This window comes from Rhinopithecus roxellana, chromosome 3 (genome assembly GCF_007565055.1).
Source record: "Rhinopithecus roxellana isolate Shanxi Qingling chromosome 3, ASM756505v1, whole genome shotgun sequence".
NCBI classification, from domain to species: domain Eukaryota; kingdom Metazoa; phylum Chordata; class Mammalia; order Primates; family Cercopithecidae; genus Rhinopithecus; species Rhinopithecus roxellana.
Window position 1 is genome coordinate 53,168,507 of NC_044551.1, and position 23,108 is coordinate 53,191,614.

The window sequence follows — 23,108 nt, forward strand, 5'->3', positions numbered from 1 at the left end:
TGTTTATGTACTTGCTGTAGCTGTCAACAAGCCTAGCACAAAGATCTGTGCTCATTTCCCCTTGCTCCCCTCAGGCTAGGCTCTCTAAAGAACATTTTCTCCTCTATTTCTTTCTTTTTGCCTCTTTTGTTCTAACTTTATTGAGGTATGGTTGACAATAAAAATTTTGTATATTCAAGTCATAGCACTTAATGATTTGATATACCTATCGCTGTGCAGTCTTCACCACAAGCAAGTGAATGAACATATCCATCACTTTACATGCTTACTTTTGTGTGTGTGTGGTGAGAATACGTTAAGATCTTGGCAAATTTCAAATTCCAAGTATACAATACAGTACTGTTAACTATAACCACATTGCTATACATCAGCTCTCTAGAATTTACTTTGCCTAACTTCACATCCCTTGACCGACATCTCCTAATCTCTCCCTCCCCTGAGCCTGGATGAGTCATGGTGATTCCAGCTCTGGAGATGGTACCGTAACATAATTTTCCTGGAGTAAAGAATGCCAAGTCCCTTGGTGGCAAAAGCTGTGGGTGTCTATGTGGGTGGTGAGGGCTGTTGGATCCCTTAGTGGTGAACACTGCTAGAGTAGTACTCCTGTTCTCTTTCTCCTTATGGGTGGAAGTCATCGCCAAGGAGACCCCTCTTGACACGCGGTCCCGGATGCGGGTGCACCGGGAGGGGCTGTGGCACCAGTGTCTGATGTGTGGGTACAACGTAGGGGATGTGTGAAACCAGCGTCTGGAGCATGGGGATGTGTGGGGCATCACTGTGGCGGTGGAGCCGTTGTACAGAGCATCTATGTGCCCAGCCTGAGGTGCTGGTTTCTGAGGTATCAGTGCTTGCCAAGTGACTTTGGAGCCAGGGTTTGAACCATGCGTGCAGGCAGAATGACTGAAGCTCCAGGACCAGGGTATGTGCACGGTTCAGAGGGGAAGAGGGTTGGCTCAAGCTCAGGGTGGCATAGCAGCGGCCCCTTTTTGAAGGGTTCACAGCAGCTACAATGACGGTTGAGGTCTCCAGTGGTGAAGGCTGCTGGTGTGCTTGGCAGAGCAGACCACTAGGGGACCGCCGCACTCGTGATATTGCTGACGCTGATAGCCCCCACCCTTCTGTGCTCCTAGTCATCTCCAGACATTTAATCTCTGCTGCTCTCCTCGGTGGGTGAACTGGGGGAAGTGAAACCAAAGCGCATGTTTTGGGTAGCACCCGAAAATCTGGGGAAGCTGGTTGCTCACTCTGCTTATCTTTTTCTCCCAAGAGAAACTGGCAGCTCTGGAAGTTTTCTCTCATTGCTGAGCTGTGACAATCAGGGGAATGGGGTGATTCAGGACGCAATAAAACTATTATTCCTCATCTTTTTGTGTGGTTATTCTTTGTTTTTTCCTCCACAGTGCGGCTGTACCTTCTTAACTGAATTCCTCTGCTCTCCCAGAAATATCTTCATTTGTAAATAGCTGCCTAATTGTTAATTTTGTGTAGATATGAAGACTAGAATATCCTACTTCAATATCTTGCTGTCATCACTCCCCTCTCCATTCCTTTTTTAGTTATTTTTTTTTCTTTACCCTTTCCATGATTTTATTATAATTATAGCTTTTATTACAAGCTCCCTTAAATGATTTGACTATATGCTCACTCTGTGTTGGTTTTACCTCATTTAATCTGAAAGCAATTGCTTGGCTACAGGTATTATTTTATTTATACATTCATTTTATGTACATTAAAGATATGAAAATTGAGAGTAACAAAGTTAATAATTTGTCTATGCTTGCATATCACACACATTTTCTAGGTTTGGATTGAATTTGAAAATTGTGACACTGGATGCTACAATCCAAACTCTATTGAAAGTCAAAAACATAGAATTTGTTCTGGTCTGAAAGAGAAATCTGTCCATTTTATTCATCTCACTTTCCTCAATCATTTTTCTTTTCTTTCCTTTTTCCTCTTCCCTTCCTTCTTCCCTTCCCTTCCATTCCCCTTCCTTCCTTTCCCCCTTCCTTCCTTCCTTCCTTCCTTCCTTCCTTCCTTCCTTCCTTCCTTTCCCCCTTCCTTCCTTCCTTCCTTCCTTCCTTCCTTCCTTCCTTCCTTCCTTCCTTCCTTCCTTCCTTCCTTCCTTCCTTCCTTCTTTCCTTTCTTCCCTTAATTTTGTTTTTATTTCTCTTCTTTCTTATTTTATTATTTTAATCTTTCTGCTATGGTTTGGACATTTGGAGGAAAAGAAGTAAATGTGTTTTTGTGTTCTGTTAGTTCTCAGGAGCTTCAGAGAGCTGGCTGTCAAAAAGAGCCTAGCACTTCCCCTCTCTCTTGCTCCCTGTTTCCATGTGATATCTGATACACACAGGTTCCTTTTCACCTTCTGCCGTAAGTGGAAGGAGCCTGAACCTCTGACCTTGCTTTTTGTGCAGTCTGCAGAACCATGAGCCAAATAAACTTCTTTTCTTCATAAGTTACCCAGCTTCAGGTATTCCTTGACAGCAACACAAAACTAAGACAGTTTCTTAGTGTCTTCGTCAAAGATCCATTCTTGCAATGGAAACATTTCTTATGTCAACATATCTGACTAACAACATAACAGCCAGAGAATTATATGGTTGTTAGAATTTTTAGTTGTTCCAGCTTGCGCAACATGGCTAAACCCCATCTGTACAAAAATTTTAAAAAATTTAGCTGGGCATGGTGACACATGCTTGTAGCCACAGCTACTTGGGAGGCAAAGAAGACAGGATAGCTTGAGTGGAGGAGAGAAGGTTGAGGCTGTAGTGCACCAAGATCACACCACTGCACTCCAGCCTGGGTGACACCGTGACACCTTGTCTCAAAAAAAATTTTTTTTGGCTGTCACATTAACCCTCCCATTCTTATTTTCTTTTCTCATCGAAGCTTAAACAGGAAAATATTCAAGTATATAAAAACTTGCTATTTAAGAGAACAACTGTATGTTTAATACTCTATTTGTAGTTTTTCACTTCTGAAAAATTCTGAAAACTTTGAATAAAGCACTTTGTCCCACATTAATATCTCTGGTTGAAGAATCATTATCATTTGGTGGTTACTTACAAGCTTTTGGTTACTTCTTTCTCTCCCTCTCATTTGCTTTGTTACTTACTTTCTATCAGAAAGCATTATTTTTAAAACTGTTCCTTTATAATATCATTTAGCTTTGACAACTCATCTTTAATTTCTAGATTCTCTATGAATGCTGACGGTGTATTTCCCAATGCATTACTAGGAATATTTGATTTAGTGTCATTTGATGATTTAAAAATAAATGGCCTGCTGCACATTCTTAGTCTCTTAATTTAGGGCATAGTTTAAACCTATGTGTTTTGGAGTTCTCTTCAGCTTTTTGGCACATCACTTTTTATTCTTAATCTGGAACATTTTGTCTGTTGTATTTGTGAAAAGGATAAAAATATTTATACATGTATTTTATTCTATATATACAATTATATATAATATATTGTATAATTCTTTAGTCTCTATATAGGATTTATTTATATAGGCTATTTCTAAAAACTATATATACAACATATATAGGATTTCATTGATTTGTTTTTATCGAACACTTTAAGGCTCGCATCTCTAGTAATAGAAAGTGTTTATAAGATAGTATTATTATTATTTTAAGACGGAGTTTTGCTTTCATTGCCTAGGCTGGAATGCAATGGCGTGATCTCAGCTCACTGCAACCACTGCCTCCTGAGCGGTTCAAGCGATTATCCTGCCTCAGCCTCCTGAGTAGCTGCAATTACAGGCATGCACCACCACACCCAGCTAATTTTGTATTTTTAGTACAGACAGGGTTTCTCCATGTTCATCAGGCTGGTCTCGAATCCTGACCTCAGGTGAGCCACCCGCCTTGGCCTCCCAAAGTGCTGGGATTACAGGCATGAGCCACTGTGCCCAGTCTATAAGATATTATTTGTATAATGTTTTAAGTAATTTATGTTTGTAACTCTGTCAGAGTGATACTAAATATAGGGCAGGCAATTGTTAGGCAGAAGGCAAGAGAGTTTGGTTCTAACAGGATTCACTTTAATTGCCAAGCTATGATAGATATCAAAGCAATGAGAGTTTTCTAAAGTGCAGTGTTATATACTTTGAATATATCATTTCATTTCATAATCACACACACATGATTATGAGACAAGTATTGTGATTACTACCATTTTACAGATGCAGACACTAAGGCTTACTGGGACACATATCTTCTATGAGTAGTAAATGGAGCTGAGATTCATATAGAAATTATCTGAGTCCATTGTATACTTTCTTTCTGCACTATGTTGCCACACAAAGTACAACCAACCAACAGACTAAACTACCTTGTTGAAAATCCCATGTTGCAAGTGATTTAGAGAAAATTAAGAACACTCCTCTACTCATTGAACACAGATACGTTGAGTATTCATTTTGCTTCCACCCAGTAGATACATAGGATAATATGGAAACATGACTATAGATACAATACTTTTTAAATTAAATGTTCCTTTGTAAACTCTGTACATTTTTTCTCCATTGAATGCTGTTCTAAATGTGGATCATTTTTACCTTGGAAAAGGCTTGACAAGATTAAAATAGACATATGGCTCTATAGAGGAGGTTTCTATAGTAACAGAAAATACATAAAACAGAGAAGCACAAAAATGCAATTTTCTATTTATACTGAAAGATGTATTTTATTCTATTTATAAATCTAATACCATGTTGGATTCAATGCTAATTTCCATTTTAACATTTTCTAGTTAATTTGCCTTAAAAGCCCATATATTGTTGGTTTTTAAAGGATAATTGAAGTAAAGACATTTGCATTTTCTACCATGAAAGGGAAATAGGGACATCTGAAAGAAGCAATGTTTAGACATGTATTTAAATCTTCATATGCTTCTTTCAGAGCCCCTGCCTTCTATCCCTCCTCCTCCCACTCACACACCAACTTCCTAAGGATTCTACATTCTGCAGAATGCCCCTGAACAGAGCCCACAAGGTCATTTATACCATTTAGCATACCGCTGACTAGACTCCAAGACTCTTCCTGGTAGAACTTTCATGTATCTTACTTTAAATTAATCAAACACTCCCACCTTATCCCAAATGATTTTCCATTGGCTCCTGGAACTTACAGTCTTTCCTAAGTAAAATTCTGAAAATTGTCTCTATTTCTTTTCTACATCCTCTTTTAAATTTTGCTTTTATCGAAACCTAGTTATTTTCTAGTAACAACTCTTACCTTTTTTAAGGTCTTCATTGTGTGTTTGGGTGGGTTGTACCTGAGTGTATGTATTTTCATTTACCTTTGTCTGAAGATAGCACAGGTAATTTTCTTACAACTCATTGCTGTTTTTTTTAAAAATATTTTTATCTTTGAGAATCCCATTCTCTTTTAGACTAAACATCAGAGTATTTATTTATATGTATATATATACACAGAGACACACAATCTTATTGCAGCAAAAATGTACTACCTTTCCAAGAAATTCTTCCCTTTCATGAAATATTCTATCCTTTGATTTGCTGTCTTTATCTTCACAACTACTTTTGTCCACTTGGAATACAATTAGGCATTTGTATGTATTCTATATAATAGGTCCAACATTTAATCTTCTATACTTAATCCTCTACTCTGAGTTGTTTCTCTTGATCTTCCATAACTTTATAAATGGCATAATAATCTAACTAGGCAGGTCAAAATCCAAGAGTTTTTCCTGATTATGCCTTTTCTTATGCCTCATTACCTGCCCATCATCAAGTCCTATAACAGGTGGACATGTAGAGGTGTTTACACCACAGTAAGAAATCTGAATTTTTTTTCTGAATATGATCATAGTTCACTGGTAGCTTTTGGAATGGGTTTGACTGTTGAACACACCTCTATGGCTAATACATATAAAACTGACTGAAGTGGAACACCAGTGGAAATGGGAAGACCCGTGGGTGGTACACACTTAGGTGACTGCAGTAGGGTAAACAGAAAGTAGTTACCCTCCAGTATGTTTGTTCCAACATGGTTACACAGTTTTCTTGCTGACAATAAAAAACCAGGAGCTCACTATTGTCATAGCATTTTTTCCCTTTGTTTTTTTCCATACCTTTGATTACATTCTCCAGTTCTTTTACAGAGCATCACCTCACTTCATTTTAGTCTGTTCAAATGCCATCTAAGAAAAGGAATATTAATCCACCTTTACAACTCATCACTTGCAATCTATCTCACAACCTAACTTTATCTTGTATAAATTATATATACTATATAACATATCATGTTTCCCATATGTGTGCATACACACGTGTGTATATATGTATCTATAATGAATATGTTATGTCATGTATTTATTTCATAACCTGCACAGTCAAATGACTCAAGCTCAAGGGTTTTGTTGTCTTTCCAACCACTCATCTTTAGCACTTACAACAATGTTAAAGCACATGACAAATTTTCACACAATGATTGACAGAAAGAACATAATTTGCCAAATTTAGAGCTTAGAGGAAAAGGGCAGAATATATTTAAATGAGGGAAACTTAAAGAATCTTCTTTAGTTTACAGGTAGAAAAACTGAGACCTGAAGAAAGTTGGCAAAATATTTAAGGCTATAGTCAAATAATTTCAAAGCTATGAATAAAACAAATTTTTAGTTCCAAGTCCATTCGACCTGCAGAATGTAGTTAACATATGGAGAATATAAGTATATACACGTGAAAGACAACAAGCTATGAAATTAAATTCATCCGATTCAAATTCCAGAATCATTTTTTTCTAAAACTCTGTGATCTTGGAGAGAATAAACATTTGAGTGTCAGTTCCTTATTTGTTAAAGGAACACAGTGTTTCCTTTGCAAAACTGTGGCAGAAATTATGAACTGTCTTTGGGAAATACCCAACAGTGGACACTTCTCACCAAAAACTTAAATAATTGACAGTTTTTGGTGTTGTTGGTGAGGCTGATGGCATTGTTATTGGTTATCATTGGAACTTTGAGTCCAAGAGGCTATAATTTGAAATGGTCAACTATATTTGTGTTATTAGCTCTTTAAAAATGAGTCACCATATTTCTCATCATTGGCTATCGTGATAAATTTTGGCAATAATAAAGTATATTATTCATAGGAAAAGCAGATTTTATTATCACTAGAATGTGTGTTTCTGTATTATTAAAATAAATTATACGTTTGCTTCTAAATCAAATAATCCTTTTGTCAAGAAATTATGTCAAATCTACCACTTTTTATTGAAATTTTATGCCATGGATATATTCAATTATATTAATTCCTACTAAATTCCTGTTCTCTAGTCCTAACTTAATTTTTTTTTTTACTAACATTTTACATCGGAGTATACTATTATTTTTCCCAACAATTTTGGATGCAGAGCTTATTTATATTAATGCCATATTTTTCTCTAACTGGAAGTTCCTTCTGTGCAATGTATATTTTGGGCATTTATTTTAGCCTGTATAGTGCAGAGATCTTCCCACGCAAATCCAACTGCCAAAAAACAGGCATTTTTTTGTGTGTGGGAGTGTTGTCTGACAGTCTAATGGATAAATGACATATTTAAACAATTTTACTATATTAAAGATTTCTGTCTAAAGTGTTTTGGGGTTACTTTGTTCACTATAGTAAATGACATATTTTTAGAAACTTAAAGCTGATGTTCCTTATTTAACCTGTCAATTTTAGTTTCAGAAACTGCAGAGTTCAGAAGTTAGTGCTGTAAGCATAGCTTTTTCCATATTCCACACATTACTTCTGGTTTCTGGAATTAATAGCATAAATTTCTATCATATATTTGTGCCTAAGTTAAAAAGTTATTATTTATATTGTATTTCTCCTTAAGGAGATCATTAAGAACTTAAGTCAAATACAGCCTATGATTGACATTTCTCACTAGAAACTCTTACTTCTTTTGGTTTTTCTGGTACTACAGTTTTGCTTCTCTTTTGAGTGCTGCAATTGGATCTTCTAATTGACTTTCCCTTCCTTCTCTTTAAATATTGATACGATTCAATATTTAATGTTCATTTCTTTATTCCTTGTTATATGCATTCTTCCCATCTCCCAGAATTATGTTTGTGCTCACATGCTTAGTAATCACCCTGTGTGAATGGAAAAACTTTTTCCGGTGATACAAAGACTAGGTTTTCCAGTCTCAGAATGTTGTTTGATGTTCCATATTGAATTACTCTTGTTCAAAAAGGGGGAGGCTCAATTTTCTAGATAGAATATTTCCTGAAGCAAGCACTAGAGCACTAAAAACCTGACTGTGGTCATTCTAAACCCTTTGTATAGTAATAATGATGGTAAATTCAGGAAGCAAGTGCTTCTGTTACTTGTTATCAATGTTTGCAAATTATTTTAGTAGAACTGTGCTCACAGTCTCTCTCTGTCTCATACTCACAGTTTATAAACATATATTCAAACATATATTCACTGTCTGTCAAACACATGCGTATATACTTTATTTCATCAAATGTAGGGTGCCATTTTTTTAAAACTGCTGTGGATTTCTGTATTATTAAGAAAAAATAAAAGTACCATCTATAAATTATGGCATATTATGAATTGTAATATAAATTTTAATTTTTAAGTTGTTAAAGGTGAAAAACTCATGGAGTCAATAAAATAATATTGTACACACACATGCACATATACATACATGCAGTAAGGTGAAATATTAACAAAGGAAATAAAAGATTGCCTTCATTAGCTCTAAAATTGAAAAAGAGCTCTTCTGGAAGCAGACCCTTCCAACTATACATGATGCAAGAAAAAGGCAAAACAATTTAGGCAACTTTTCCCACCAGGATGACATAAAAGGTAACTGAAGAATATAAAACTTGGTGGGAGGAGTGATGTCAGCAAGATGGTAGAATAAAAAGCCCAGGACCTCCCTTTTCCGGAAATTAGTTCAACGACAAAATATGTAGACATTTTTTGGTGCATGAGTCATCCAGAAACTAGTTGAGAAGATCCTGCTTCTGATAATGGGGACACCAGTCACATTCACCTTTCAAGAAAATTTTAAGTACACTGTTGCCATCACCACTCCAAGCAGAGTGCTATATAATCTGAAAGAAATTTTCAGCTCCCCGATTTTCCATGAAGAATTTTCCCTGCTAAATTGGACCACACATTCAGTTTTTCATTTTTTTCCCAGGGACTGTCCAAAGTAGTGGCTTCTATCTCACCAGTCAAGAAGCACTAACAGGACTGAGCATACTCTAAATGACTAGGGCCAATGAGAACAATGGCAATTTTGGCCAGCATGAAGGCTTGAAGAATCTGCAGAACCTGAGGACAGGCTGATTACCAGGGTCTTCCCCCATATGAGGCCAGTCCATGAAGACTGGGAGAGGTGGTTGCTTTTCCCAATATGTAGATAGCAGCAGAATGACTCAAGACAACTGAAGAAACAGGGAAATGTGTTTCAAACAAAGAAATAAGATAAATCTTCATTAACCAAAATTTGTAAAACAGAGATATATAATTTCAATTAGGGAGAATTCAAAATAACCATTTTACAAAAAAAAGAAAAAAAAAAAAAAAAAAAAAAAACAACAACAAATGCCAAATAACAAATAACCAATAAAACAACAAATGCACAAAGAGAGAAGCTCAACACTCATATAGAGACTATTACAAAGTACCAAACAGATTAGGGAGGCAGTTCCAAAGTGGCTGAATATGAAGAGTTCCAGTCCACAGCTCCCAGCGTGAGCGATGCAGAAGACAGGTGATTTCTGCATTTCCAACCGAGGTACCTGGTTCATCTCACTGGGGCTTGTTGGACACCGGGTGCAGGACAGTGGGATCAGCCCACCGAGTGAGATCCGAGCGAGAGCCGAAGCAGGGCAGGGCATCACCTTACCCGGGAAGAGCAAGGGGTCAGGGAATTCCCTTTCCTAGCCAAGGGAAGCCATGACAGACAGCAACTGGAAAATCGGGTCACTCCCACCCCAATACTGCACTTTTCCAAGGGTCTTAGGAAACGGCACACCAGGAGATTATATCTTGCATCTGGCTCGGAGGGTCCCATGCCCAAGGAGCCTCATTCTTTGCTAGCACAGCAGTCTGAGATCAAACTGCAAAGTGGCAGCAAGGCTAGGGGAGGGGCACCTGTCATTACTAAGGCTTGAGTAGGTAAACAAAGTGGCTGGGAAGCTCGAACTGGGTGGATCCCACTGCAGCTCAAGGAAGCCTGCCTGCCTCTGGAGACTCATCTCTCCATTGTCAGGGCATAGCTGAACAAAAGGCAGAAGAAACCTCTGCAGATTTAAATGTCCCTGTCTGATAGCTTTGAAGAGAGTAGGGGTTCTCCCAGCACAGTGTTTGAGATATGAAAATGGACAGACTGCCTCCTCAAGTGGGTAGCCTAACTGGGAGGCACTGAGTAGCCTAACTGGGAGGCACACCCCAGTAGGGACAGACTGACACCTCACACAGCTAGGTACCCCTCTGAGATGAAGCTTCTGGAGGAAGGATCAGGCAGCCACATTTGCTGTTCAGCAATATTCGCTGTTCTGCAGCCTCTGTCGCTGATGCCCAGGCAAACAGGGTCTGGAGTGGACATCCAGCAAACTCTAACAGACCTGCAGCTGAGGGACCTGACTGTTAGAAGGAAAACTAACAAATAGAAAGGACATCCACACTAAAACCTCATCTGTATATCACCACATCAAAGACCAAAGGTAGATAAAATCAAAAAGATGGAGAAAAAACAGAGAAGAAAAGCTGAAAATTCTAAAAACCAGAGCACCTCTCCCCTTCCAAAGGAATGCAGCTCCTCACCAGCAACAGAACAAAGCTGGATGGAGAATGATTTTGACGAGTTGAGGGAGGAAGACTTCAGACTATCAAACTTCTCCAAGCTAAAGGAGGAAGTTTGAACCCATCACAAAGAAGTTAAAAACCTTGAAAAAAGATTAGGCAAATGGCTAACTAGAATAACCAGTGTAGAGAAGTCCTTAAATGACCTGATGGAACTGAAAACCATGGCACGAGAACTACGTGATGAATGCACAAGCTTCAGTAACCAATTCGATCAACTGGAAGAAAGAGTATCAGTGTTTGAAGACCAAATGAATGAAATGAAGTGAGAAGTTTAGAGAGAAAAGAGTAAAAAGAAATGAACAAAGCCTCTAAGAAATATGGGACTATGTGAAAAGACCAAATCTACATCTGATTGGTGTACCTGAAAGTGATGGGGACAATGGAACCAAGTTAGAAAACACTTTGCAGGATATTATCCACGAGAACTTCCCCAATCTAGCAAGGCAGGCCAACAATCAAATTCAGGAAATACAGAGAACACCACAAAGATACTCCTCGAGAAGAGCAACTCCAAGACACATAATTGTCAGATTAACCGAAGATGAAATGAAGGAAATGTTAAGGGCAGCCAGAAAGAAAGGTCAGGTTACCCACAAAGGGAAGCCCATTAGACTAACAGCAGATCTCTCGGCAGAAATCTCCAAGCCAGAAGAGAGTAGGGGCCAATGTTCAACTTTCGTAAAGAATAGAATTTTCTTTTTATTTATTTATTTATTTATTTTCATTATACTTTAAGTTCTAGGGTACATGTGCATAACGTGCAGGTTTGTCACATATGTATACTTGTGCCATGTTGGTGTGCTGCACCCATCAACTCATCAGCACCCATCAATTCATCATTTATATCTTGTATAACTCCCCAATGCAATCCCTCCCCTCTCCCCCATCCCCATGATAGGCCCCAGTGTGTGATGTTCCCCTTCCCAAGTCCAAGTGATCTCATTGTTCAGTTCCCACCTATGAGTGAGAACATGCGGTGTTTGGTTTTCTCTTCTTGTGATAGTTTGCTAAGAAGGATGGTTTCCAGCTGCATCCATGTCCCTACAAAGGACACAAACTCATCCTTTTTTATGGCTGCATAGTATTCCATGGTGTATATGTGCCACATTTTCTTAATCCAGTCTGTCACTGATGGACATTTGGGTTGATTCCAAGTCTTTGCCATTGTGAATAGTGCCGCAATAAACACACATGTGCATGTGTCTTCATAGCAGCATGATTTATAATTCTTTGGGTATATACCCAGTAGTGGGATGGCTGGGTCATATGGGACATCTAGTTCTAGATCCTTGAGGAATTGCCATACTCTTTTCCATAATGGTTGAACTAGTTTACAATCCCACCAACAGTGTAAAAGTGTTCCTATTTCTCCACATCCTCTCCAACACCTGTTGCTTCCTGATTTTTTAATGATTGCCATTCTAACTGGTGTGAGATGGTATCTCATTGTGGTTTTCATTTGCATTTCTCTGATGGCGAGTGATGATGAGCATTTTTTCATGTGTCTGTTGGCTGTATGAATGTCTTCTTTTGAGAAATGTCTGTTCATATCCTTTGCCCACTTTTGGATGGGGTTGTTTGTTTTTTTCTTGTATATTTGTTTGAGTTCTTTGTAGATTCTGGATATTAGCCCTTTGTCAGATGAGTAGATTGCAAAAATTTTCTCCCATTCTGTAGGTGGCCTATTCCCTCTGATGGTAGTTTCTTTTGCTGTGCAGAAGCTCTTTAGTTTAATTAGATCCCATTTGTCAATTTTTGCTTTTGCTGCCGTTGCTTTTGGTGTTTTAGACATGAAGTCCTTGCCCATGCCTATGTCCTGAATGGTACTACCTAGATTTTCTTCTAGGGTTTTTATGGTATTAGGTCTAACATTTAAGTCTCTAATCCATCTTGAATTAATCTTCGTATAAGGAGTAAGGAAAGGATCCAGTTTCAGCTTTCTACTTATGGCTAGCCAATTTTCCCAGCACCATTTATTAAATAGGGAATCCTTTCCCCATTTCTTGTTTCTCTCATGTTTGTCAAAGATCAGATGGCTGTAGATGTGTGGTATTATTTCTGAGGACTCTGTTCTGTTCCATTGGTCTATATCTCTGTTTTGGTACCAGTACCATGCTGTTTTGGTTATTGTAGCCTTGTAGTATAGTTTGAAGTCAGGTAGCGTGACGCCTCCAGCTTTGTCCTTTTGACTTAGGATTGTCTTGGAAACGCGGGCTCTTTTTTGGTTCCATATGAACTTTAAAGCAGTTTTTCCAATTCTGTGAAGAAACTCGTTGGTAGCTTGATGGGGATGGCATTGAATCTATAAATAATCTTGAACAGTATGGCCATTTTCACAATATTGATTCTTCCTATCCATGAGCATGGTATGTTCTTCCATTTGTTTGTGTCCTCTTTTATTTCACTGAGCAGTGCTTTGTAGTTCTCCTTGAAGAGGTCCTTTACATCCCTTGTAAGTTGGATTCCTAGGTATTTTATTCTCTTTGAAGCAATTGTGAATGGACGCTCATTCCTGATTTGGCTCTCTGCTTGTCTGTTACTGGTGTATAAGAATGCTTGTGATTTTTGCACATTGATTTTGTATCCTGAGACTTTGCTGAAGTTGCTTATCAGCTTAAGGAGATTTTGGTCTGAGACGATGGGGTTTTCTAAATATACGATCATGTCATCTCTAAACAGGGACAATTTGACTTCTTCTTTTCCTAATTGAATACCCTTGATTTCTTTCTCTTGCCTGATTGCCCTAGCCAGAACTTCCAACACTATGTTGAATAGGAGTGGTGAGAGAGGGCATCCCTGTCTTGTGCCAGTTTTCAAAGGGAAATTTTTCCAGTTTTTGCCCATTCAGTATGATATTGTCTGTGGGTTTGTCATAAATAGCTCTTATTATTTTGAGGTACGTTCCATCAATACCGAATTTATTGAGCGTTTTTAGCATGAAGGGCTGTTGAATTTTGTCAAAAGCCTTTTTGCATCTATTGAAATAATCATGTGGTTCTTGACTTTGGTTCTGTTTATATGCTGGATGACGTTTATTGATTTGCGAATGTTGAACCAGCCTTGCATCCCAGGGATGAAGCCCACTTGATCATGGTGGATAAGCTTTTTAATGTGCTGCTGAATCCGGTTTACCAGTATTTTATTGAGGATTTTTGCATCGATGTTCATCAGGGATATTGGTCTATAATTCTCTTTTTTTGTTGTGTCTCTGCCAGGCTTTGGTATCAGGATGATGTTGGCCTCATAAAATGAGTTAGGGAGGATTCCCTCTTTTTCTATTGATTGGAATATTTTCAGAAGGAATGGTACCATCTCCTCCTTGTACCTCTGGTAGAATTCAGCTGTGAATCCATCTGGACCTGGACTTTTTTGGTGGGTAGGCTATTAATTGTGGCCTCAATTTCAGAGCCTGCTATTGGTCTATTCAGGGATTCAACTTCTTCCTGGTTTAGTCTTGGAAGAGTGTAAGTGTCCAGGAAATTATCCATTTCTTCTAGATTTTCTAGTTTATTTGCATAGAGGTGTTTATAGTATTCTCTGATGGTAGTTTGTATTTCTGTGGGGTCGGTGGTGATATCCCCTTTATCATTTTTTATTGCGTCTATTTGATTCTTCTCTCTTTTCTTCTTTATTAGTCTTGCTAGAGGTCTGTCAATTTTGTTGATCTTTTCAAAAAACCAACTCCTGGATTCATTGATTTTTTGGAGGGTTTTTTGTGTCTCTATCGCCTTCAGTTCTGCTCTGATCTTAGTTATTTCTTGCCTTCTGCTAGCTTTCGAATGTGTTTGCTCTTGCCTCTCTAGTTCTTTTAATTGTGATGTTAGAGTGTCAATTTTAGATCTTTCCAGCTTTCTCTTGTGGGCATTTAGTGCTATAAATTTCCCTCTACACACTGCTTTAAATGTGTCCCAGAGATTCTGGTATGTTGTATCTTTGTTCTCATTGGTTTCAAAGAACATCTTTATTTCTTCTTTCATTTCATTATGTACCCAGTAGTCATTCAGGAGCAGGTTGTTCAGTTTCCATGTAGTTGAGCGGTTTTGATTGAGTTTCTTAGTCCTGAGTTCTAGTTTGATTGCACTGTGGTCTGAGAGACAGTTTGTTATAATTTCTGTTCTTTTACATTTGCTGAGGAGTGCTTTACTTCCAATTATGTGTTCAATTTTGGAATAAGTGCGATGTGGTGCTGAGAAGAATGTATATTCTGTTGATTTGGAGTGGAGAGTTCTATAGATGTCTATTAGGTCCGCTTGGTGCAGAGATGAGTTCAGTTCCTGGATATCCTTGTTAACTTTCTGTCTCGTTGATCTGTCTAATGTTGACAGTGGAGTGTTGAAGTCTCAAATTATTATTGTATGGGAGTCTAAGTCTCTTTGTAAGTCTCTAAGGACTTGCTTGATGAATCTGGGTGCTCCTGTATTGGGTGCATATATATTTAGGAGAGTTAGCTCTTCCTGTTGAATTGATCCCTTTACCATTATGTAATGGCCTTCTTTGTCTCTTTTGATCTTTGATGGTTTAAAGTCTGTTTTATCAGAGACTAGGATTGCAACCCCTGCTTTTTCTTGTTCTCCATTTGCTTGGTAGATCTTCCTCCATCCCTTTATTTTGAGCCTATGTATGTCTCTGCATGTGAGATGGGTCTCCTGAATACAGCAGACTGATGGGTCTTGACTCTTTATCCAGTTTGCCAGTCTGTGTCTTTTAATTGGAGCATTTAGTCCATTAACATTTAAGTTTAATATTATTATGTGTGAACTTGATCTTACCCTTATGATATTAACTGGTTATTTTGTTCGTTAGTTGATGCAGTTTCTTCCTAGCCTCAATGGTCTTTACATTTTGGCATGTTTTTGCAATGGCTGGTACCAGTTGTTCCTGTCCATGTTTAGGGCTTCCTTCAGGGTCTCTTGTAAGGCAGGCCTGGTGGTGACAAAATCTCTAAGCATTTGCTTATCTGTAAAGGATTTTATTTCTCCTTCACTTATGAAACTTAGTTTGGCTGGATATGAAATTCTGGGTTTAAAATTCTTTTCTTTAAGAACGTTGAATATTGGCCCCCACTCTCTTCTGGCTTGTAGAGTTTCTGCCGAGAGATCTGCTGTTAGTCTGATGGGCTTCCCTTTGTGGGTAACCTGACCTTTCTCTCTGGCTGCCCTTAAGGTTTTTTTCTTCATTTCAACTTTGTTGAATCTGGCAATTATGTGTCTTGGAGTTGCTCTTCTGGAGGAGTATCTTTGTGGTGTTCTCTGTATTTCCTGAATTTGAATGTTGGCCTGCCCTACTAGGTTGGGGAAGTTCTCCTGGATGATATCCTGAAGAGTGTTTTCCAACTTGGTTCCATTTTCCCCCTCACTTTCAGGAAACCCTATCAGACGTAGATTTGGTCTTTTTACATAATCCCATACTTCTTGCAGGCTTTGTTCATTTCTTTATCTTCTTTTTTTTTTTGGTTTCTCTTCTCACTTCATTTCATTCATTTGATCCTCAATCGCTGATACTCTTTCTTCCAGTTGATCGAGTCGGTTACTGAAGCTTGTGCATTTGTCACGTATTTCTGGTGTCATGGTTTTCATGTCTGTCATTTCGTTTATGACCTTCTCTGCATTAATTATTCTAGCTATCAATTCTTCCACTCTTTTTTCACGATTTTTAGTTTCTTTGCACTGGGTACGTAATTCCTCCTTTAGCTTTGAGAAGTTTGATGGACTGAAGCCTTCTTCTCTCATCTCGTCAAAGTCATTCTCTGACCAGCTTTGATCCGTTGCTGGCGATGGGCTGCGCTCCTTTGCAGGGGGAGATGTGCTCTTATTTATTGAATTTCCAGCTTTTCTGCCCTGCTTTTTCCCCATCTTTGTGGTTTTATCTGCCTCTGGTCTTTGATGATGGTGATGTATTGATGTGGTTTTGGTGTGGGTGTCCTTCCTGTTTGTTAGTTTTCCTTCTGACAGTCAGGACCCTCAGCTATAGGTCTGTTGGAGATTGCTTGAGGTCCACTCCAGACCCTGTTTGCCTGGGTATCAGCAGCAGAGGTTGCAGAAGATAGAATATTGCTGAACAGCGAGTGTACCTGTCTGATTCTTACTTTGGAAGCTTCCTGTCAGGGGTGTACTCCCCCCTGTGAGGTGTGGGGTGTCAGACTGCCCCTAGTGGGGGATGTCTCCCAGTTAGGCTACTCAGGGGTCCGGAACCCACATAAGCAGGCAGTCTGTCCGTTCTCAGATCTCAACCTCCGTGTTGGGAGATCCACGGCTCTCTTCAAAACTGTGAGACAGAGTTGTTCGCGTCTGCACAGGCCTCTGCTGCTTCCCCTGTTGTTTTTTAGCTGTGCCCTGTCCCCAGAAGTGGAGTCTACAGAGACAGGCAGGTTTCCTTGAGCTGCTGTGAGTGCCACCCAGTTCGAGCTTCCCAGCACCTTTGTTTACCTACTTAAGCCTCAGCAATGGCGGGCGCCTCTCCCCCAGCCTCGCTGCTGCCTTGCGGTTAGATTGCCGCAGACTGCTGTGTTAGCAATGAAGGAGGCTCTGTGGGCGTGGGACTCTCCTGGCCAGGTGTGGGATATATTCTCCTGGTGTGCCCGTTTGCTTAAAGCGCAGTATTGGGGTGGGAGTTACCCGATTTTCCAGGTGTTGTGTGTCTCAGTTCCCCTGGCTAGGAAAGGGGATTCCCTTCCCCCTTGTGCTTCCCAGGTGAGGCGATGCTTCGCCCTGCTTCAGCTCTCGCTGGTCAGGCTGCAGCAGCTGACCAGCACCGATTGTGCGGCATTCCCTAGTGAGATGACCCCAGTACCTCAGTTGAAAATGCAGAAATCACCAGTCTTCTGTGTCGCTTGCACTGGGAGTTGTAGACTGGAGCTGTTCCTATTCGGCCATCTTCCTCTGCCCCCCCAAGAATAGAATTTTCAACCCAGAATTTCATATCCAGCCAAAGTAAGCTTCATAATGAAGGAGAAATGAAATCCTTTATAAACAAGGAAATGCTGAGAGATTTTGTAACCACCAGGCCTGCCTACAAGAGCTCCTGAAGGAAGCACTATTCATGGAAAGGAACAACCAGTAGCAACCACTGTAAATACACACCAAATTGTAAAGACCATTGATGCTAGGAAGAAACTGCATCAGCTAATGAGCAAAATAACCTGCTAACATCATAATGACAGGATCAGATTCACACATAACAATATTAACCTTAAATGTAAATGGGCTAAATGCTCCAATTAAAAGACACACACTGGCAAATTGGATAAAGAGTCAAGACCCATCTGTGTGCTGTTTTCAGGAGATCCATCTTACGTGCAGAGACACACATAGGCTCAAAATAAAGGGATGGAGGAAGATCGAGCAAGGAAGTGGAAAACAAAAAAAGGCAGGGGTTGCAATCCTAGTCTCTGATAAAACAGACTTTAAACCAGCAAAGATCAAAAGTGAGAAAGATAAACCATTACATAATAGTAAAGGGATCGATTCAACAAGAAGAGATAACTATCCTAAATATGTATCCACCCAATACAGGAGCACCCAGATTCATAAAGTAAATCCATAGAGACCTACAAAGAGACTTAGACTCCCACACAATAGTAATGGGAGACTTTAACACCCATTTTCAACATTAGACAGATCAACGAGATGGAAAGTTAACAAGGCTATACAGGAATTGAACTCAGCTCTGCACCAAGCAGACCTAAAAGACATCCACAGAACTCTCCACCCCAAGTCATCAGAATATGCATTCTTCTCAGCACCACATCGCACTTATTCCACAATTGACCACGTAGTTGGAAATAAAGCACTCCACAGCAAATATAAAAGGACAGAAATTATAACAAACTGTCTCTCAGACCACAGTACAATCAAACTAGAACTCAGGATTAAGAAACTCACTCAAAACTGCTCAACTACATGGAAACTGAACAACCTGCTCCTGAATGACTATTGGGTAAATAAAGAAATCAAGGCAGAAATAAAGATGTTCTTTGAAACCAATGAGAACAAAAATACAACATACCAGAATCGCTGTGACACATTTAAAGCAGTGTGTAGAGGGAAATTTGTAGCACTAAATGCCCACAAGAGAAAGCAGGAAAGATCTAAAATTGACAACCTAACATTACAATTAAAAGAACTAGAGAAGCAGAAGCAAACACATTCAAAAGCTATCAGAAGGCAAGAAATAACTAAGATCAGAGCAGAACTGAAGGAGATAGAGACACACGCACACACACACACAAAAAAAAACCCTCCAAAAAATCAATGAATCCAGGAGCTGTTTTTTTGAAAAGATCAACAAATTTCATAGACCACTAGCTAGACCAATAAAGAAGAAAAGAGAGACCTATCAAATAGATGCAATAAAAAATGATAATGGGGGTGTCACCACTGATCCCACAGAAATACAAACTACCATCAGAGAAAACTATAAACACCTCAAAGAAATGTATAAATTTCTTTCTCCCAAGACTAAACCAGGAAGAAGCTAAATCCCTGAATAGACCAATAATAAGCTCTGAAATTGAGGCAATAATTAATAGCCTACCAACCAAAAAAATTCCAGGACCAGACGGATTCACAGCTGAATTCTACCAGAGGTACAAGGAGGAGCTGGTTCCATTCCTTCTGAAACTACTCCAATCAATAGAAAAAGAGGGAATCCTCCCTAACTCATGTTATGAGGCCAATGTCATCCTGATACCAAAGTCTAGCAGAGACACAACAAAAGAAGAGAATTGTAGACCAATATTCCTGATGAACATCGATGCAAAAATCCTCAGTAAAATGCTGGCAAACTGAATCCAGCAGCACATGAAAGAGTTTATCCACCATGATCAAGTGGGCTTCATCCCTGGGATGCAAGACTGGTTCAACATATGCAAAGCGATAAACATATTCCAGCATATAAACAGAACCAAAGACAAAAACCACATGATTATCTCAATAGATGCAGAAAAGGCCTTTGACAAAATTCAACAGCTCTTCATGCTAAAAACTCTCAATAAACTTGGCACTAATGGGACATATCTCTAAATAATAAGAGCTATTTATGACCAACCCACAGCCAATCTCATACTGAATGGGCAAAAACTGGAAGCATTCCCTTTTAAAACTGGCACAAGACAGGGATGCCCTCTCTTACCACTCCTATTCAACATAATGTTGGAAGTTCTGGCCAGGGCAATCAGGCAAGAGAAAGAAATGAAGGGTATTCAATTAGGAAAAGAGGAAGTCAAATGGTCCCTGTTTGCAGATGACATGATTGTATATTGAGAAAACCCTTTTGTCTCAGCCCAAAATCTTCTTAAGCCGATAAACAACGTCAGCAAAGTCTCAGGATACAAAATCAATGTGCAAAAATCACAAGCATTCTTATACACCAATAACAGACAAACAGAGAGTCAACTTATGAGTGAATTCCCATTCACAGTTGCTTCGAAGAGAATAAAATTCCCAGGAATCTAACTTACAAGTGATGTGAAGGACTTCTTCAAGGAGAACTATGAACCACTGCTCTATGAAATGAAAGAGGACACAAACAAATGGAATGATATTCCATGCTCATGGATAGGAAGAATCAATACTGTGAAAATGGCCATATAGCCCAAGGTAATTTATAGATTCAATTCCATCCCCATCAAGCTAACAATGATTTTTTTTCACAGAATTGGAAAAAAACTACTTTAAAGTTCATATGGAACCAAAAAAGAGCCTGCATTGCCAAGACAATCCTAAACCAAAAGAGCAAAGCTGGAGGCATCACACTACCTGACTTCAAACTATACTACAAGGCTACAGTAACCAAAACAGCATGGTACTGGTACCAAAACAGAGATATAGACCAAGTGAACAGAACAGAGCCCTCAGAAAAAATACCACACATCTACAACCATCTGATCTTTGACAAACCTGACAAAAACAAGAAATGGGGAAAGGATTCCCTGTTTAATAAATGGTGTTGGGAAAACTGGCTAGCCATATGCAGAAAGCTGAAACTGGATCCCTTCCTTACACCTTATACAAAAATTAATTGAAGATGGATTAAAGACTTAAATGTTAGACCTAAAACCATAAAAATCCTAGAAGAAAACCTAGACAATACCATTCAGGACATAGGCATGGGCAAGGACTTCATGTCTAAAACACTAAAAGCAATGGCAACAAAAGCCAAAATTGACAAATGTGATCTAATTAAACTAAAGTAACTACCATCAGAGTGAACAGGCAACCTACAGAATGGGATAATATTTTTTCAGTCTACCCATCTGACAAAGGGCTAATATGCAGAAACTATAAAGAACTCAAATTTACAGGAAAAAAAAAACCATCAAAAAGTGGACAAAGGATATGAACAGGCACTTCTCAAAACAAGACATTTATGCAGCCAACAGACACATGAAAAAATGCTCATCATCACTGGTCTTCAGAGAAATGCAAATCAAAACCACAATGAGATACCATCTCACACCAGTTAGAATGGCGATCATTAAAAAGTCAGGAAACAACAGGTGCTGGTGAGGATGTGGAGAAATAGAAACACTTTTACACTGTTGCTGAGACTGTAAACTAGTTCAACCATTGTAGAAGACAGTGTGGCAATTCCTCAAGGATCTGGAACTAGAAATACCATTTGATCCAGTCATCCCATTGCTGGGTATGTACTCAAAGGATTATAAATCATGCTGCTATAAAGACACATGCACACATGTGTTTACTGCAGCACAATTCACAATAGGAATGACTTGGAACCAACCCAAATGTCCATCAATGATAGACTGGTTTAAGAAAATATACATAATGGAATACTATGCAGCCATAAAAAAGGATGAGCTCATGTCCTTTGTAGGGACACAGATGAAGCTGGAAACCATCATTCTCAGCAAACTATCACAAGGAAAGAAACCCAAACACTGCATGTTCTCACTGGTAGGTGGGAATTGAACAATGAGAACATTTGGACACAGGAAAGGGAACATCACGCACCAGAGCCTGTCGTGGGGTGGGGGGAGTGAGGAGGGATAGCATTAGGAGAAATACCTAATGTAAATGATGAGTCAATGGGTGCAGGACACCAGCATGGCACATGTATACATATGTAACAAACCTGCACATTGTGCACATGTACCCTAGAACTTAAAGTAAAATAAAAAAAAAAAAAATTAGAAAGAAAAAAATTAAAAAAATAAAAAGTACCAAACAGATAGCTTGAAGGTAAAAAATTCTATAACAAACTGAAAGATGCACTAGAAGGGTTCAACAGCACTAAATCAAGTGGAAGAAAGAATCAGCAAACTTGGAGGAAGGTCATTAGAAGTTATCCACTCAAAGAAGCCAAAAAAATAAAGAACGAAAGCTTTAGGGACTTACAGAACACCACCTAATAAACTCATACACTCATTATGTAAGCCTCAGACAGGAAAATAGAAAGGAGACGATAGTTGATTCAAACAAATAATGGCTTAACGCTTTCCAAATTTGGAGGAAAGTAGAAATTCAGATTCAGGATGCCAAGTGGGTCTCACATAAAAGGATTCCAAAGAAATCTCTGTACTGAAACAAATTATAAACAAATTGTCAAAGTCAAAGACAAAGAATTTTGATAGAAGGAAGAGAAAAGTGACTCATTATGTATAAAAGATCTGCCTTAAGACTATCAGATTTTTTTCAATAGAAACTTTGCAGACATGAAGGGAGTAGAGTAATATATTCAAACTGGTGAAAAAAAGATAACCTGTCAACCAGAATGCTGTATCAGCAAAACTGTCTTTCAGATATGAAAGATATGAAGGAGAAGTAAAATATAATAATATTAACCTCTATAATAATTTAATGTATATACTTTATAATAATTCACAAAATATTAAACACTAAAATTTGTTGATTAATACACAAAGTAGATGTAAACTTTGGCAGCAGTAACAAAGTTTGTGTGTGAGGGGGCTTAATTTTCTGATATGCAGTTTAAGTCATTAAGAACTTAAACTGTTATAAATATAGGATGTTTATATAAACTTCATGGTAACCATAAAGAAAATATCTATAGAAGATACACAAACAAAAAATAGAAAGGAATCAAAACATATCCACACCAATCAATTAAATACAATGGTAGACAGCTAGGAAAGAAAAGAGGAACAAAAGGACTACAAGACACACAGAAAACAATTAATAAAATGAGAACAGTAAGTCCTTTCCTATCAATAATTACTTTAAATGGATTAAATTTCCCCAATCAAATGATGCAGTGGTTACAGGACTAAGGTCCCTGTGTCCTTGCTG